Source organism: Moschus berezovskii, chromosome 1 (genome assembly GCF_049115385.1).
Source record: "Moschus berezovskii isolate FMDL1 chromosome 1, NW_MosBer_1.0, whole genome shotgun sequence".
NCBI lineage: Eukaryota > Metazoa > Chordata > Mammalia > Artiodactyla > Moschidae > Moschus > Moschus berezovskii.
The window spans coordinates 79,119,808-79,136,813 of record NC_142460.1 but is presented as its reverse complement, the minus strand read 5'-3'; the positions used below and the strand labels follow the sequence as shown (position 1 = coordinate 79,136,813).

The following is a 17,006-nucleotide window of genomic DNA, read 5'->3' as shown; positions in this document are numbered from 1 at the left end:
AGCTGAATTTAATTTAAGAGAGGAAATAAAACTAATAGAGAATAAGATAAGAGAGATGAAAATATTTACCCAGACACTCTCCCCACAAAGGTGCTTAGAAAGCCCTGGAGGCACCCTCTCTGAGTGCTGACCACACCACATTCTCCTCAGCTCCTGAGAACTGATACCATCACAGGGTAAGTGCAATTCACAGCAAGACTCCACCTGCCTGTGTGGTTCACTCCCAGACAAGGCAACAGCAGCAGTTGGGAGTCAGGTTTCTCACAGAAGACACGAGGTAATTACCAAAAACAAGCTACTGTCACCAAGGAGAGCCCTGTGATCATGGTACTCAGTGAGGTCAGGAGGTTTCCCACTTAACGCAGCTTTCTAGAAGCTCTTAGTCAAGTCGAGCCAGAGCAGCACAGGAAAGCCCTTTTATTTTCTATGAAAGGATCATTGTCCCTTTGATTCCAATATTCAACTGTGAACTTTTTAGGGTCAGGGACCAAGTCTTGTTATCTTGTCCTCTGGCCTAAGTAGATGCTCAGTGAATGCTAGACGACCATATGAAAGATTATCTTGGAGCTGGGCCTCTCCAGTCAGGTTCAGGATGCCCATGCATGTTATTTGTGAACTCTGAGCTGGGTTGACACTATGAGCTCAAAGGCTTAGCACAACAAATTTTCCATTAACTTTTTATCCAAGTGTGGCCAATCTTTATCTAAGTGTGGATATTTTGAAAGTAGAATGTTTCTTGAGTGTTTACTTCCAGCGTCACAGGAAAGAGGTAAAACAGGTCTAATAAATGTGAAATAAGAAATAGGTGTTGTTAGGATAAATGGCAGCATAGAAGACCTTGAGCTCACCTCCTCCCACGAAAATACCAAAATCACACCTAACTGCTGAACAACCATCAATAAAAAAGTTTCAGTTCAGTCGCTCAGCTGTGTCCAACTCTTTGCGACCCCAAGAATCACAGCATGCCAGGCCTCCCTGTCCATCACCAACTCCCGGAGTTCACTCAAACTCATGTCCATCGAGTCGGTGATGCCATCCAGCCATCTCATCCTCTGTCGTCCCCTTCTTCTCCTGTCCCTAATCCCTCCCAGCATCAGCGACTCTTCCAATGAGTCAGCTCGTCGTATGAGATGGCCAAAGTGTTGGAGTTTCAGCTTTAGCATCAGTCCTTCCAATGAACACCCAGAACTGGTCTCCTTTAGAATGGACTGGTTGGATCTCCTCGTAGTCCAAGGGACTCTCAAGAGTCTTCTCCAACACCACAGTTCAAAAGCATCAATTCTTCGGCCATCAGCTTTCTTCATAGTCCAACTCTCCATACGTGACCACTGGAAAAACCATAGCCTTGACTAGACGGACCTTTGTTGGCAAAGTAATGTCTGCTTTTTAATATGCTGTCTAGATTGGTCATAACTTTCCTTCCAAGGAGTAAGCGTCTTTTAATTTCATGGTTGCAATCACCATCTGCAGTGATTTTGGATCCCCAAAAAATAAAGTCAGCCACTGAACCACCCACCATCTATTTCCCATGAAGTGATGGGACCAGATGCCATGATCTTATCTGGAACCTACCAAAAAAGATATTCTATATCCAAACACAAAGAAACTATTACAAGATGGTAGGAGGGGCACACTTGAGATATAATCAAATCCCATATCCCCAAGGTAGGCGAGCCACAAACTGGAGAATTATTATGTCAAAGAAATTCTCCTACAGGAGTGAGAGTAGAGTGCTGAGGTCATAGCAGGCTCCCCAGCTTGGGAGGTCTGGTATGACGAGCAGGAGCCCCCAGAGCATTTGGCCTTGAAGGCCAGTGGGGCTTGATTGCAGGAGTGCCATAGGACTGGGGGAAATCGAGATCCATTCTTGGAGGATGCATACAAGGTCTCATGCACACCAGGACCCAGGGCAAAAGTAGTGACTTCATAGGAGCCTGGCCCAAATCTACCTGCTGGTCTTAGAGGGTCTTCCGGGGAGGCAGGGGATGGCTGTGGATCTCTCTTAGGATGTAAAAGCTGGTGGCGAACATACCGAGGAATACTCACCTGAAGGCTGACATCTTGTTGGGATATTAAAACTGGGACTGACTCTACCCAACACTTGTAGGCTCCAGTGCTGGGACATCTTGCACCAAACAACCAACAGGGTGGGAACACATGGTCCCACCCATCAGCAGGCAGGTGGCCTAAAGACTTCCTGAGAGGCCTCCCTGGTGGTCCAATGGTTAAGAATCCACCTTGCAATGCAAGAGATGCGGGTTGGATCCCTGGTTGGGGAATTCAGATCCCACATGCCTCAGAGCAACTACTGAGCCTGTGCCTCACAGTCTGTGTACTGCGTGGTCCCATATGACTCAGTGAAGATCCTGATGCAGCCAAATAAGTAAATGTTTGAAAATAAAGACTTCCTGAGCACACACCACCTTTAAATATGGTCCTGACTCCCAGGGGGCCAAGACCCAATTCCACCGACCAGTAGACAGGCACCAGCCCCTCCCACCAGGAAGCCTGCAGAAGCCTCTAGTCCAGAGTCACACACTGGAAGGGCAGACACCAGAAAGCAAGAAAAATACAATCACACAGCCTGTGGAACTGAGTCTGCAAACACAGGTCAGAACCTCCCCTGGGACCTGCTAGTCCCTGGCCATAGGGTGACAAGAGGGGAGTGTAAAGCTGAGATACACAGGAATCCCCTACAGAGGGCCACTTCTCCAAGGCTGAGAGACATAACTAATCTATACAAACACAGGAACCCCCTACAGAGGGCCACTTTTCCAAGGCTGAGAGACATAACTAACCTTCCACACACGTACAAATACAGATACAAAATGCCATGACAGCAATATGTTCCAGAGAAGGAACAAGACAAAACCCAAGAACAAATGAGTGACATGGAGACAGGCAACCTACCAAGAAAGAGTTCAGAGCAATGACTCTAAAGATGATCCAAGAACTTGAGAAAAGAATGGATGAGAAGTTACAAGATAAGGGTCGGACACAACTGAGCGACTTCACTTTCACTTTTCACTTTCACACATTGGAGAAGGAAATGGCAACCCACTCCAGTGTTCTTGCCTGGAGAATCCCAGGGACGGGGGAGCCTGGTGGGCTTCTGTCTATGGGGTCACACAGAGTCAGACACGACTGAAGTGACTTAGCAGCAGCAGCAGCAGTATAAAGCACAACCAGAGTTGAAGAATTCAATAACTGAAATGAAAATAACACTAAAGAAATACATGCTGTTCACCAAGTAGTGTGGTAAAAATGATGATAGAATGTATGGTTTATCTCTGTAGCCCCATTTCACTTTCCAGGCTGAACACAAGCGGTTCCTGTGGGTCAAGGTGAGCTCTCTCATGGATTCCTTCCTTTGGGTGGGTGTGGAGCCTTCTGGGTTTTTAAGGAATCATCTCATCATTATTTAATTTTGTGTTGGTCATGGTGGTTTAGTCTCTTAAGTCATGTCCGACTCTTGTGACCCCATGGACTGTAGCCTGCCAGGCTCCTCTGTCTATGGGATTCTCCATGGACAGAATATTGGAGTGGGTTGCCATTTCCTTCTCCAGGGGATCTTCCCAACCCAGGAATCGAACTTGGGTCCCCTGCATTGCAGGCAGTTTCTTTACCAACTGAGCTATGAGGGAAGCTGAGGGAAGCTGTGTTGGTGATATCCAACCCTAACTAAATTGCAAATTCCTAGTGGGCAAACTATCAATTTTGCACTCCATGCCCCAGCCTCAAGCCCCACTGCACAGTCTTCAGAAGGCACCACGTTCATTGAGTCCTTGTTGAATGAATAGTTTGGAAGACGGTGCCCAAGGCCAGCTTTGTCGGCATGCAACCTGTGCAGCTGTGCCAGGCCCCTCACTTGGAAGAGGCCAATGCTTGGTTTAATGCTCTCCTATCACTGCCTTGAAATTTTAAATAAAACTTGACCAAGGGACCTCATATTTTCACATTGCACTGGGCCCCCCAAAATCCATAGCCCAGTCCTGGCTGAACCTCTCAGCCAAGAGAGCAGATGCATTTTCTCTCAGTGAGGAGGATGGTGGACTGTGGCAAAGGGTGGACAGTCTGTGCTCAGGGAGTTCTAGCTGGATGTTACTACCTGCTTTTCATAAGCAAAGTACCTCAACAATGCAAAAGCCTTAATCCTCAGCACAGCATACCTGCCAGGTCAGGAGACTCCCCACAGAGAGAGCTGTGAGCATGTGAGCTCAGGGGCATCTGGAAAATTCCTCAGTCACTGAGAAGCATGTCTTTTGCACGGTCTAATAAATCTAAAACTACTCCACCAAGAGTTTTTGAGTTTTTGTTTCACCCTCTTCCTTTACTTCATTCCAAGAAAATCTGCCTCAAGCAAGAATATACTTAAGCCTAACAAAGCATTTTGCAAGAAAGATATGAGTAACTGAAAGGAGTCTGGCATCAGAATGCCATTTCCAGCTTAGCCCCGGGCTCCTGCCCCCTGTAACATAACTTATCTGTGCACAGAACACACTATCCTCCATGTACACACCTCACTGACTCAAGACCGGAAAATGCTACACACCTCTAGGCCCCTCTGGGGGCCTCCTGTGCACTCCGAGGATTCACTGCTAGGTTGGAGACAGTGGGCTGTGCAGTGAGGGAGGCACAAGCCGGGCGCTGGTCAGCCAGGCAGCCAGACAGCCCTTCTGTTCTGATGCCAACATGTGCACAACAGCCCAGGCAGGCAGGACCCAGGACACCCCGGCTGGGTTTCTAGCTCCCCACAATGGCCGGCTGGCAGGCGAGCCTGCTGGCTTCAAAACAAGCAAGCAGCAGTTGGGTTCCGGGCCCTGTCCTCCCCCCACCCCACACCCTGAGCTTAAGCTTTAGCTGTTGCTTCACTAGACAAATGCTCCCAATTTGGCTGGTGGAGCAAAAGTTGAGTTTCACTAAGGGATCAAAGGCAGAGTAATGAAGTGATGAGCGATCTGAAACTCAGAGCACCCCCTTTTCTAGTACTTTTTGGGCAGGAAGGAGGCCAGGGAGGGGCAGAGGCTTCATGATCAATAACAGCTTAATCAGCCACCAGATGAGAGGCAGATGCAGAGAGATCTAGTTGGCTGCATATGAAGGAAACCAGCCTGTTCCCAGGCCCCTTTGTCTGCAGAGCCGGTTTCCTGGCGAGGCCCTGTGCTGCTCAGAGCGCTTCCCTGGGAATAAGGGGCAGGCCCTTCAGTTACAAATGGGGTTAGCAGGCCTCCAGCCTCACTGCAGAATAATGGATCAGGTTTCATGGGGGAAATGGTTTGACAGGACACCTGCCCTTGCCTGTTGGCTGGTGTGTTTGAGAAATCCATTAGAGGAATGTTTTTGCAGCTTTAATCCTCTTACCTTCCCTCAGACCCTTCTTTTGCATCCTCTCTGTGTATTCTTCCAGCTATTTTATTAACTTGTCTGCACTAATCAAATGCCGTGAGGCCCACTCTTGTTCCTCAGCTCTCAACAGATCAGAAGCCTTGGTCTTTGGGGCCATCTCTTGAGTTTACAGACCTTCTTTATTAGTCCCAGAACTTTCTGCTTTCTGAGAAAGTCCTAATATCTTAGGCTCCATACAGAACCCTGCCCAGCTTCCTGCCTTCTAAGCACTCAATTCCTTAACGGAACATGTATCTTCTGATAAATCACTTCCGTAGGAGCTTTGGATACACAGGTGACAGGGATCTGTTTGGATACAATCATGTAACGTGCTCTGAGTTTTCTCTTCACATTCCCAGGGTACATCAGGCTCCTACCTTCTTGACGGGAAATAAAAACTTTTAGAGGCATGTGAGTGTGGCTGTCACCATCAGGATCATTCATGAAACTACAAATTGACAAGTTTTATCTCGAGCCCCTTTTGACTTTCTCTCCACCTTCTAGCCTTGATCTTTCCTTTATGAATAAAAGGTTCAGTAGATCTATGAATTCTATCACAATATTTAGTGTTTGTTTTTACATTCTCATAATACAGAATTGTTAGATCTTCATTATAGGCTCATCCTTCAATTCTTATATACTTTCCATGCCCCATTAAATGGTGCCTTGTGCATCCACAAAATGCCCCCATGTAATCAATAAACCTAACCTTTTCTTTCAAGGAGTTTCTTCATTTGATCCTCTTCTCCCCGAGTCCTCCCTTGAAAGTGAACGTCAATCAATCATGTCTTTGTGACCCCATGGACTACACAGTCCATGGAATTCTCCAGGCCAGAACACTAGAATACTGGAGTGGGTAGCTTTTCCCTTCTCCAGATGATCTATCTGACCCAGGAATCGAACCAGGGTCTCCTGCATTGCAGGTGGATTCCTTACCAGCTGAGCTACCAGGGAAGCATCCTCCCTTACGGTGCAAATTAAAAGTGCAATTCTGCTTAAGAAAGAAGTCAGGTAAGACAGCGCCTTCAGGTAGAGGCTGCCTAGAGTTACCAGTGTCCCCATCTCCATCAGCTCAGCTGAACGATTACAAACATTCTGGCTTTTAATCCATCCAGGCATTTCTTGTGTCTGGTCAGTCTTGCCTTTCCCTCCTCCCTGTTCTCAGGGCTCACAGGACAAGCCTGCACTCATCTGTTGAGGCTTGGATGCGATCCACTGATTGCGGGGGCACCACACTGGGCTCACTTGGCGGTGCTGCCAGGGTGGCTGGACAGCCTCGTGGCCATCAGCAAGTTTGGGCTAACTGATCATTCCATCTCCCAACTCTTCTGCCTCCAGGGCTCAACTTGTCCCTGTACTGGCTTCCTGTGTCTACAGCCAGTGTTACAAAGTGTAGAAAGATTTCACCTAATGGAGTAGCCCAGTGACACACTGACTCTGTGGCCTGGCCCTGCACCTTTTGAAAGGTGGCAAAGGTACAAGGTGAGTAAAATTAAGAGTGCATGGCTCACGGCTCTACGGATGGACTTGGAGGTGTGGAGGGTCCCACACCTGCCTCCCTGGGTGGGCTCTTTGCCCTGAACTACTTCACTGATGGGAAGAGAATCACAGCATAACTCTTGGTCTCCAGGTCACCTGAGAGGCCATGGCTTGGCACGACCCCCAGATTAAGCCTCTGAAAGAAAATTCTCTACAAATGGAAAGCCATGGTGACGGACTGCAGAAGTGGAGTGGAGGCTGGAGCCTGACGGTGCTGCCTTTAGAGATGGAACTGCCTGCTCTTGATGAGTGAATAGGCTTGACTGCAGGACGGGCAGGCCTCTGAAGCACGCACTCTGGGGAGTGACTAAGCCTATCACCAGTCCATAGCACTGGCACACAGACCACTGAAGTCAGATCCAACGGGAGCCCACAAAGCTGAGCAAAATCAGCATATTCTGTAGTTGGCATCTGGCACGATACCATCCCTCCAGACATCACTGTTCATTCACTCAGCCAGGCTGAAGTTGTAGAAGATACCAAGAAGATAAAGACATAGTTCCTAACCATGGGGGGCTTTAATCGAAAAGACAGTTAAAGCAACACATAGGCTGGCTATAACAATTCGCAAGAGTAGTGTCCCTAAGTGTAGTCCCTGCCACCTTCACCAGTGTGCCAGCCTAGATTAGGTTGCCTCGATCTCCTGGCAATTTAGAAGGGGGGCTGGTGGAGTGAGCACTTCTCCTTTTGCAGGCTGGAAGAGTGGACAAATACATTTGCTCTCTTTAGGATTTGTTTTTTTCTGCCTGTTCAATTGCATAAATAATTTTGGCTCCAAAGCACTCTCCTGACAGCCATGGAAACATGACATGAAATTTCGCAAGCACACTTTCTGATGAAAGTAAAGCATGCTCTCTTTTACTTAAATAAAAACAGTTCCTATGAGGGTTAAAAAAAAAGAAAAAAGAAAAACACCTTTGCAGATGCCAAGTACTGCTGCTGCTGCTGCTAAGTCGCTTCAGTCGTGTCCGACTCTGTGTGACCCCACAGACGGCAGCCGACCAGGCTCCGCCGTCCCTGGGATTCTCCAAGCAAGAACACTGGAGCGGGTTGCCATTTCCTTCTCCAATGTGTGAAAGTGAAAAGTGAAAGTGAAGTCGCTCAGTCGTGTCCGACTAGTAGTGACCCCATAGACTGCAGCCCACCAGGCTCTTCTGTCCATGTGATTTTCTAGGCAAGAGTACTGGAGTGGCTTGCCATTGCCTTCTCCGATGCCAAGCACATTAGTTGTTAAATCGTCCGTTTCTTTTGAATTAAGGTGGGGTGTGCACCTAGATTTGAGTAGCAGGAAAAAGCTCTGGGTGGAGAAGAGATGAAAGAGCCACAGGGAAGAGGGCAGAAGATCAAGGGCAAGAGTGGAGGTGGGCACGACAGGAGACAGGGCATAAAAAGAGGAGTGTGAGAGGAAGCAGAAGAAAAACAGAAAGAACCTAGTTTGCAGTGTCATTAAATGATTTGCAGTAAACTGGCCTAATGCTTCAGGAATTTCTTGGCTTAAACCAATTAAAAATATTTTAAAAAAAAGACACATGAGAACGAGAAATGCTATTAATCCTTAAAAATAAGTCAAGGATGGCAGCCGTTTCTCCACTGAGTCTGGCAACCAGATGAACAGAGGCAACGTCTGTAGACCATCCCGTTTATCTGACTCCAGAGCTGCTGAGAGGTAGGGCTGGCTAGCAGAACTAGGGAGTTTCTTTTGGATTACATGAAGGAATAAAATGGTTTGAAAAAATACACTGGGGAAAGAGAGAAGAAGGAAAAAAAGATTTGCTTGCCAGCAACCCACATCACACATATTTCTCTGATCAACCAAATATAAACTAGAAACTTAGCAATGGGAAAATTAATGTGAACCCCGGTGGTCTGGACTCATCAGAGCCAGAACTGGTTCCTGGCACAGCGTTTGGCAGGCTGGCGGCCTGTACAGGGAGAAAGAGGAGGGAAGGCCGAGGCCAAGGCATTCAGAGGAACAATGGACGTGAGCCCTTCAGTGTGTCCCTGAAAAAAACAGAATTTAGGGTGGAAGAGGTAGGGGCGGTGTCTTAAGGCCAGTGGAGTCCACAGAGGTTCCCGCTGCCCCTACCCTCCACACACACTTGGGAACTGTGTAGTCCTCAAAGCAGTGGTGACTACCTGTGCCATCTGCCCACCCTCTCTGACAGGGTCCTATGAGGTGCCTGGTAGGACTGCAGCCACAGTCACGGGCGTCTGCCTTCAAAGGTTGCAGAATTTCCTCCAACAACTTAATTTCTTTTATGTTTTATGCTTCTGACATCCATCAATTTTTCTAAACCCTTCCTGAATCTATTTGTATCTTCAGCTTGTTTACATCCCAAGTGTTGCTTCATCCTTTCTTATTTACTTCCTCAAAACTTCTACGATACCACAGTCTGGTGAAGAAATCTTTGTCTGCCTTCTGCATGCTCTTTTTGATCTTCTAGACTTCAACATATCTTATCTGGGAGCCTGCCTCTCCCTAGACATTCACTGAAGGCCAAGCGTGTGCCGCGGTGTGGTGATCACAGAGGTGAAGGGCAAAGAGACGGTGGCTGGAGAGGCCTAGAGAAGTGAACAGAGGATGGCAGGGAGCTCAGAAGAGGGGACCTCACTCCAGACCTGGGGAGTCAAGGGGGGTCAAGAAAAGATCCCTAGAGAAGATAGTTGAAGGTTGATCACCGAGAAGGAATTAATTAACCCAAAGTGAAGTGAAGTTGCTCAGTCGTGTCCGACTCTTTGTGACCCCATGGTCTGTAGCCTACCAGGTTCCTCCATCCGTGGGATTTTTCCAGGCAAGAATACTGGAGTGGGTTGCCAATTCCTTCTCCAGGAGATCTTCCTAAGCCAGGGATTGAACCCAGGTCTCCTGCATTGTAGGCAGATGCTTCCCTTGTGGCTCAGCTGGTAAAGAATCCACCTGCAATGCGGGAGACCTGGGTTGGGAAGATCCCCTGGAGAAGGGAAAGGCTACCCACTCCAGTATTCTGGCCTGGAGAATGCCATGGACTGTATAGTCCATGGGGTCGCAAAAAGTCAGACACAACTGAGCGACTTGCACTTATTAACCCAAAGGAGGTGGGAATTTTCTGGGAAAGGGAATGGAAGGGAGATTGTTACAGGCAGACAGAGCACCCAGGGAAAGTGAGAGACGAGCCAAGGAAATGGCAGATGTGCTGGGTCTAGAGGCTGAGAGGTGTGCTGAAGTCCACGCTGTAGCCTGAGTCTTGCTCTGTGATTCCTTCAGATGTTTTTAAGAAGAAAAGGAGCACCATCACTAGAAATTAAGCACAATTTTCCCTGAAGAAATACAACATGCTGTTTCTGTGTCAGTAAGTTTTCCCCCCTTGTGCTTACTGTTTTTTCCTCACTGTTAAGTGACAGTGTTTTATTTAAACATTTTGTCCCATTTGCAAGACAGACTCACTGTTCTATAGTTCCTGGGACTATTACTAGATTCCAAAAAATGGTTGAAAGTCTACAAACAAGATCAGAGTGGAAATCCCTAAACTCTTACACACATACACACAAAAAAGGGGCGCAAAGGAACTCTTTCTCTCATGACTCGTTTTCATTTTAAAGGAACCATCATACATCATGTTCTGTAAAGAGTTCCAGGAATTTCAAGCAAACTAATCAACGCTTCCCTCATCTTCCTGTGCAAAAGGCTGCTCCAAGTCTGTTCTGGCTCATTGAATCTATAGTTGTACCTGCTTAACTCACTGTGTGGTCCTTCCCTTTTGTCTTAGCTTTGAAAATGGACCTAGGATTTTATTAAAGCCTGCGACTGAGTATGCCAAGGATAGGTTGAGGAGAGGAATGGGGAATTCTAAGCATGTCCTTGGTAGAAGATGCACCATGGAATTTTTGAGTCTTTTTTTCTGTGTGTGTGGTAAATATTGACTGTAGCTAAATAGAGAACTAGAACCCTGGCTGTGTGGGGCAGAAAGTTGCTGCCATGATGCCCTGAGCTTACACCACACATTTGCCTGAGCACTTGTCCCAGACCCATGGGACTAGTATTGCCCATATCCTTTGAAGATGAATACCAGAGGAGATTCCTGTGAGGTGTGAATTTCTGCCTGTACTAGTAGAAAGCAGAAAAGAGTTACTGTGACTCTGGCCTAAAGCTGTAAGGTACTCCTAAATAGGTCATCTCCTATTTAGGTACTCAAGTTGCTCAGTACCTTTGGCATTTAAGCTGTCTTTCAGTGGGTCACAAAGAGCTGGACATGACTGAAGCGACTCAGTAGTCAGTATCTTTCATTCTTGTCCAACTGGCAAAGTAAAGCACACAGCATATATGGGCACAGCTGCATTTCAAGCTCGAGTTAGTTCTTCTTTTCCAACTACACCCCCATGTGGAGCTGTCTAGAGCTCCCCCAGCAGAGGCAGACTCACGCTCAGTCTGGTGGGTAGCTTCAGACCCAGCTTTCAGCTGCAGACCCCTTCCTGTCCTAGGGAAATACAGCCACCAGGGGACTGTCTCTTGTTACCCCATCCTGATTTCAGAATCTGACTGCACTCACTGTGAAGTATCTGCACCGTCCCAGAAACACCACTGGGCTTAGGTCCAAGTGCACAATGTAGGTAGCTGAACTTAGTTGTTGAAGGCCTGAGGAAGATGAGAGGACTCAAAACACTGGAGATAAAGGTTGTCCCACACACATTCTCCAAGGCTCAACCTTGAGTCTTCCTCAATTCCCTGAAATGGAAATGAATCACTCCTCCCCTGGATTCCCATTAAAATCTGTCTATGTCTCTCAGGCAACTCAAGGCTCTGACTGACTTGTGTTATGGCTAACAGGAACTGCAGTCCATCTTCTCCATCAGACTGAGAGACCCTCAATAGTTCAGAGTAAGTCTTACTGTACTGCTGTAAATTCTAAACACTCCCCAGTTCTCAGGACACCAACCTGTAAAACATCAAGCTATTGAACTCAGGGCTAGAGAATGGTTGGTTCCCTGGTTCCCTAGTGGATTGCATGAATCTCCAGCCTGCTGGCTCGCCCAGTGATTTTGGACTTTCCAGCTTCCATAATCATGTGAGCCAATCCTTTGAAATAAATCTTTTTCTTTCTTTTTTCCTTTCTCTCTCTCTCTCCCCCCATACATGTGAGTGTGCGTATAATTATATATATGTTCTCCATAAAATTACACGTGTGCTTAGTCACTCAGTCGTGTCCGACTCTTTGTGACCTCACGGACTGCAGCCTGCCAGGTTCCTCTACCCGTGGGGATTCTCCAGGCAAGAATACTGGAGTGGGTTGCCATTCCCTTCTTCAGTGGATATTGAAGGCAGATTCTTTACCGTCTGAGCCACCAAGGAAGCCTTAAAATTACATGTGTGTATGTGTGTGTGTGTGTGTGTGTGTGTGTGATTCTGCTTCTTTGGAGAACCCTGACTAAAAACAAGGATAAAGGAAGCTAGAAATGTTTCAAGAAAATGTCAACAGCTGGCCTTAGTGGCCTGTTCTAATTCAGGGTCACAGCATAGAAGACCTTAAGGAAGTGTTTGATGGGAATCAGAGTTTAGGGAGCTGAGAAAGAAGAGACATGGCTTCTGTTCGTGGAACTTAACCACACCAAGGGCCAGAGTTGGCCCAGCCTGCCAATGCTGTCTGGTTGCAATAACACGCATCAGTGAACCAATAAAGGCATAACTGGACACCTCTTTGGGCTACAGTGACAACATACATGCAGTGACACTGTGGGCTGCTCTCAAAGTGGCAGGGAGATGGGAATCCAGTCCTCTCTCTTGGCTCTGGCTGAGATGGAAGCTTTGGCCCCCTGGACTGTGTCATCCTAAGGGTTGCTCCCAGAATGGAGCTGGGCAGCACAGAGAACGGGCCGCAGAGCCTCCTCCAAGAGGATGCTCCACAAATATGTGTTGATCACATGGGTGAGGGAATAAAGCCTGCTTCAAAATAGTACTATCATATATTCTCTCATTTGATTCTCTAAAAAACAAAACCATAAGACAGATGATGTAATCAGTACTGAGCTCATTTCACAGTTGTGACCATCTGAGAGATGAAGGGATTTGTCCAAAGCTACATGAACTCTTCAGTGGCAGAGTTAAGACTTAAAAGATCCTGGGTTTAAGTTTCATGTTTTTTCCATTACACCAGTTTGGCTCTTCATTTCACTCCTGGGTTAAATTATGGTAACAAAGGGCCCCTGTCTCCTCCTGACCTTTCCTCAAAGGCACAGAGTCACGGAGACAGCTGCCGAAGGGAACTCCTACCTCTTCTGCCCGCTGCCTTGCCTCTGATCTCTGATACCAAAGAAAGATCACTCTCTGACTGGCCCTAGGGCTTAACGACCTTACGGAGGGGTTATGGATCCTCTCACAACTAAACCAGCACCAGCTTAAAACTTCACATTAGCCAGTGTGAAGTCATACAGCCAGTTATGTATCTTCCCAGATAGAGAACATCCACTCAGTTACTGCCTATTTCCAAGTACCAGTAGGACTGGGGATGATAGGATAGCTGGAAGAATTAATTTAAAAGATAGGGGAAAAAATAAAGAAAGTAGGAGTTTATCTGAATGGTAGATAACTCTGGTAAGGGACAGAAAACAGCTTTCCCATGGCATGCGGCTCTGAACTCATCATGACTACTCTCTATGCTGTGTGGAGAATGATGCTAAGGCCGTCTCGGGGGCCAGAACAAGGAATGAGGTGTCTGTAGGCGATGTCTGCTTTTGGTTCGGGTGCATAGAGAGGGAACCTCAGAGCCATGTGGAATGGTTGGCTTCTGAGTGTCAAGCTTGTGAAAAGACAGGCAAGAAGAAGAAAGGAGATCAAAGTAAAAACATTTCAAAAGAATTAGACAAGATGGTCTGAAGTGAAGCATTAGCAACAAGAGAGATTCACCACAAGGAAAGCTTAAGTGAAACAGGAAAAAATACTTCTCCATAGAGGAGAGCAGGAAGGACAGCAGGTCTCCACATTGGCAGAATCACTCAGAGGAGAGGGTGGGAGTGTACCACTGAGGCTTCATGTGGTTCCATTTACCTGATGCCACCAGGCAGGGGTAGAGTTCAAGTGCACCCCCTGGCATCAGAGTGAACGTGGTCTGGACCAGGAAAGCTCTGCTGGCAGCCTCCTCCACATGCCTGGATCCTCAAGTCAGCTTCTAGCCCCCGTCACAGGAAGCCCCCAGTGACCTCTAGGAGTTCACTAAGACACAGGAGGCAGCATCCTGCCAGGGAGGTCAAACAGCACGTGCTCTGTCTGAGGACAAATGTTTGAGTGCACGCAGGAGAGGCCGGAGGAGAGGAGGAGAAAGACGCCTGGAACACCAAGTGCGGGTGTGCATGCATGCATGTGTGCGCGCCAGCACGCTGCTGCCCAGCCTTGCCTCTGAATGCAGACCGTGCCTCCCACAATCCCTTCTCCGGCTCAGCCTCCCTCGCACACCAGTCAACTGGCAAAACACAGCCCCCATTCTGCTCAGGAATGTGCTTTCGGAAACTTAATCTAGCTGCTGAGTCTGGGCCAAATCCCCCATGGCATTAACCCAAAGACAGCACCCCTTTCTCCCACCTTCCCGCCACCCCGTCACTGCCTCCTCCAAGTCTGGGAGGCTGTAGTTCCAGTCCACCAACTCCCTCTGTCCCAGGACACAGACCCTGCAGGCCTGCTCTCCATTTCCAGCACTTCTCCATCCATCTTCTGGTCAGGCCCAAACATTTCCCTTCTGATTCATGTCTAAGTGACACGCCAATAGCTCTTGGCTTTCAAACAAGACTCGCCTCGGCTTCTGCACAAGTCCCCTCTTCTCTCACTGTGCCTCCTTGGGTTGCAACCAAACCCTTCCCTTTGTCCTGACTGCCAACTGCAGATCCCTTCAAGCACCAGAGAAAGAGGGGCCAGGAATTTTTTAAAAATAAAGGCTATAAATTGTCTCTCCTCACACCAATTCACCTTGAAGTAGAAGGAGTGCTCCAAAATAAATCTTCTACTCTCCAGCTCTCCCTTCCTCCAAACACTGAAAGGTGCAGCCTAGCTCCCGAGTGGGCCAAGTTATAGAGTCTCCTGGATCTTCACGGACAAGGGCTGACTATCTGCAGGGTAGCAAACCTCCTGGAGGAGCAGTGGCCCCCTTCAAAGGCACAAACGTTGCTAAAAAGCACCTCTTATTTGCAAAGATGAACAGCTGGCAGGGACTTGCTCAGCACTAGGAGAAGGAAGCAGTAGGTGAGAGTGGAGTCAGTCTGGGATGCTCCAGGGCCATGCACAACTGTGCCTCTGCTCTGGTGGGTGACAGAAGACAGATGAACTAGAAGCCCGCTGGCGAGGTGGCTACACAGAATGGACATGCAAAAAACACTTCAAAGTGTTCACTTGAGATTAGTGCACTTTGTGTACTTTACTGGATACACTTTATACTCAACAAAAAATGTAAATATGGTCATACGGCCAATGGAAAATGCTTGTCCTACAATGTCAAAGGGGAGAGACTAAAGATAGTAACTATCTTCAGTGCTGGAAAAATACGGGTGCAGATGAAGGCTAGAAGGGTACGCTTTAAAATGACAATGGTGGCTCTGCGAGGATAGTGAGGAGACATTTTCTGTCTCCTCTAAAACTTTCTGTGTGTCCATTTTAATTATCATTAAAAATATACAAGAGAAGTATGATGGTAAGAAGCGTAGCTCTGACCTCAGCCCCTCTTGCTATGACAAGATGATCCCTCCCCACCTTCTCACCTGAGTGAAGCACCCTCCCCTACCCATCAGCACAGCTGGGGGCCCAGGGCCTGCCTCCCTCACTGAACCCTGACTGTAACCCGAACTCTAAGCCTGCTCTCTAGAGGTCTGGCACTGAGGATCAGTGAGTCCTGCTGCAGCCACTAAGGAAAAGTGGCTCCCACTGTGTGGGGGGCTCTAAGATGCAGCCCCCGGCCTTCCTCCCTCCCTCCTCTGAGCAGAGGGCAGGGCTGCTAGACTGCCTCCCAAGAAAACAGGTACACTGTCTGTCTTATTATCTATTCTCCCACAGGCTGAAGGCCAGAGGCATCTGGAAACCAGAGGCAATGAAAGGTCTTTTTTCCCCTGCTTTTCTGCTTTCCCAGCTCTCACCACTCTCTTCCCAGGACTCACGCCTCACACTTCAGGGAGCCCAGCTGACTTTCAGGAGCATTTTATAAGTTTCCGGCCTCTGGTATGACGCATAACATAAGGACCCCCAACGTCCCAGAACAACAACAACAAGGGAGATGATGATGGTGATATGAAGGCAGGGTGTCTGGGACAAGGGGCACTGCTGAGGGGCCATGAGGGGACAGAGACCTCAAAGAGTAAGTCCAAACACCATTAAACTCTCAACAAGCTTCCCTGTTCCCTACACTTCAGCCAGCAGAGAAAGTGAAAGTGAAAGTCATTCAGTCGTTTCCGACTCTGTGACCCCATGGATTGTAGCCCCCCAGGCTCCTCTGTCCATGGGATTCTCCAGCCAAGAATACTAGAGTGGGTTGCCATTTCCTTCTCCAGAGGATCTTCCTGACCCAGGGATCTAACCGGGGCCTCCTGCATTCAGGCAGACTCTTTACCAACCGGGCCAGCAGGGAAGGGGAAGTAATTCTTAATACTGTTGGCCCTTCAACAGCATGGGTTTGAACTGCATGGCTCACTTGGCCATGGGTCTCTTCCCATGATAAATACTACAGGACCACATGACCAGAGGTTGGTTGGACCTCTGATGCAGAGCCCCCTTATGAGTTATATGTAGAGTCCCAACTGTCTAGAGGGTCAGCACCCCTAACCCTGCACTGTTCAAGAGCTACATGTTTCCTGGCCATAGACTCAGCATATAAGAACAGGTGCTGGGGCTGCTCTGTAGCCTTCGGGAGTTCTAATCAGCCATGTCTCGTTTCCCATGGCAAATCAGGTAATGTGTGCACTAAGCTTGGGCACAACAGTATATCCAAGTGGTAATTAAACGTAAGAGTAGTAAGAAGACTTCTCCTGGCATCCTTTTTGGATGAACTGTCTCATCTCTTCCTCTTTCCCTCTTTATCACACAGTTGCCTTTTCATTGTGTTCTACTGTTTCTATTCCAGGCATTTGGAATAGGC

General features: G+C 47.9%; 1 protein-coding gene across 13 annotated transcripts in view; it reads right to left on the bottom strand.

Moving 5' to 3' along the window:
- Positions 1-17,006, bottom strand: part of BOC (BOC cell adhesion associated, oncogene regulated) — a 75,605-nt gene that overhangs the window by 20,018 nt on the left and 38,581 nt on the right. The window lies entirely within an intron of this gene.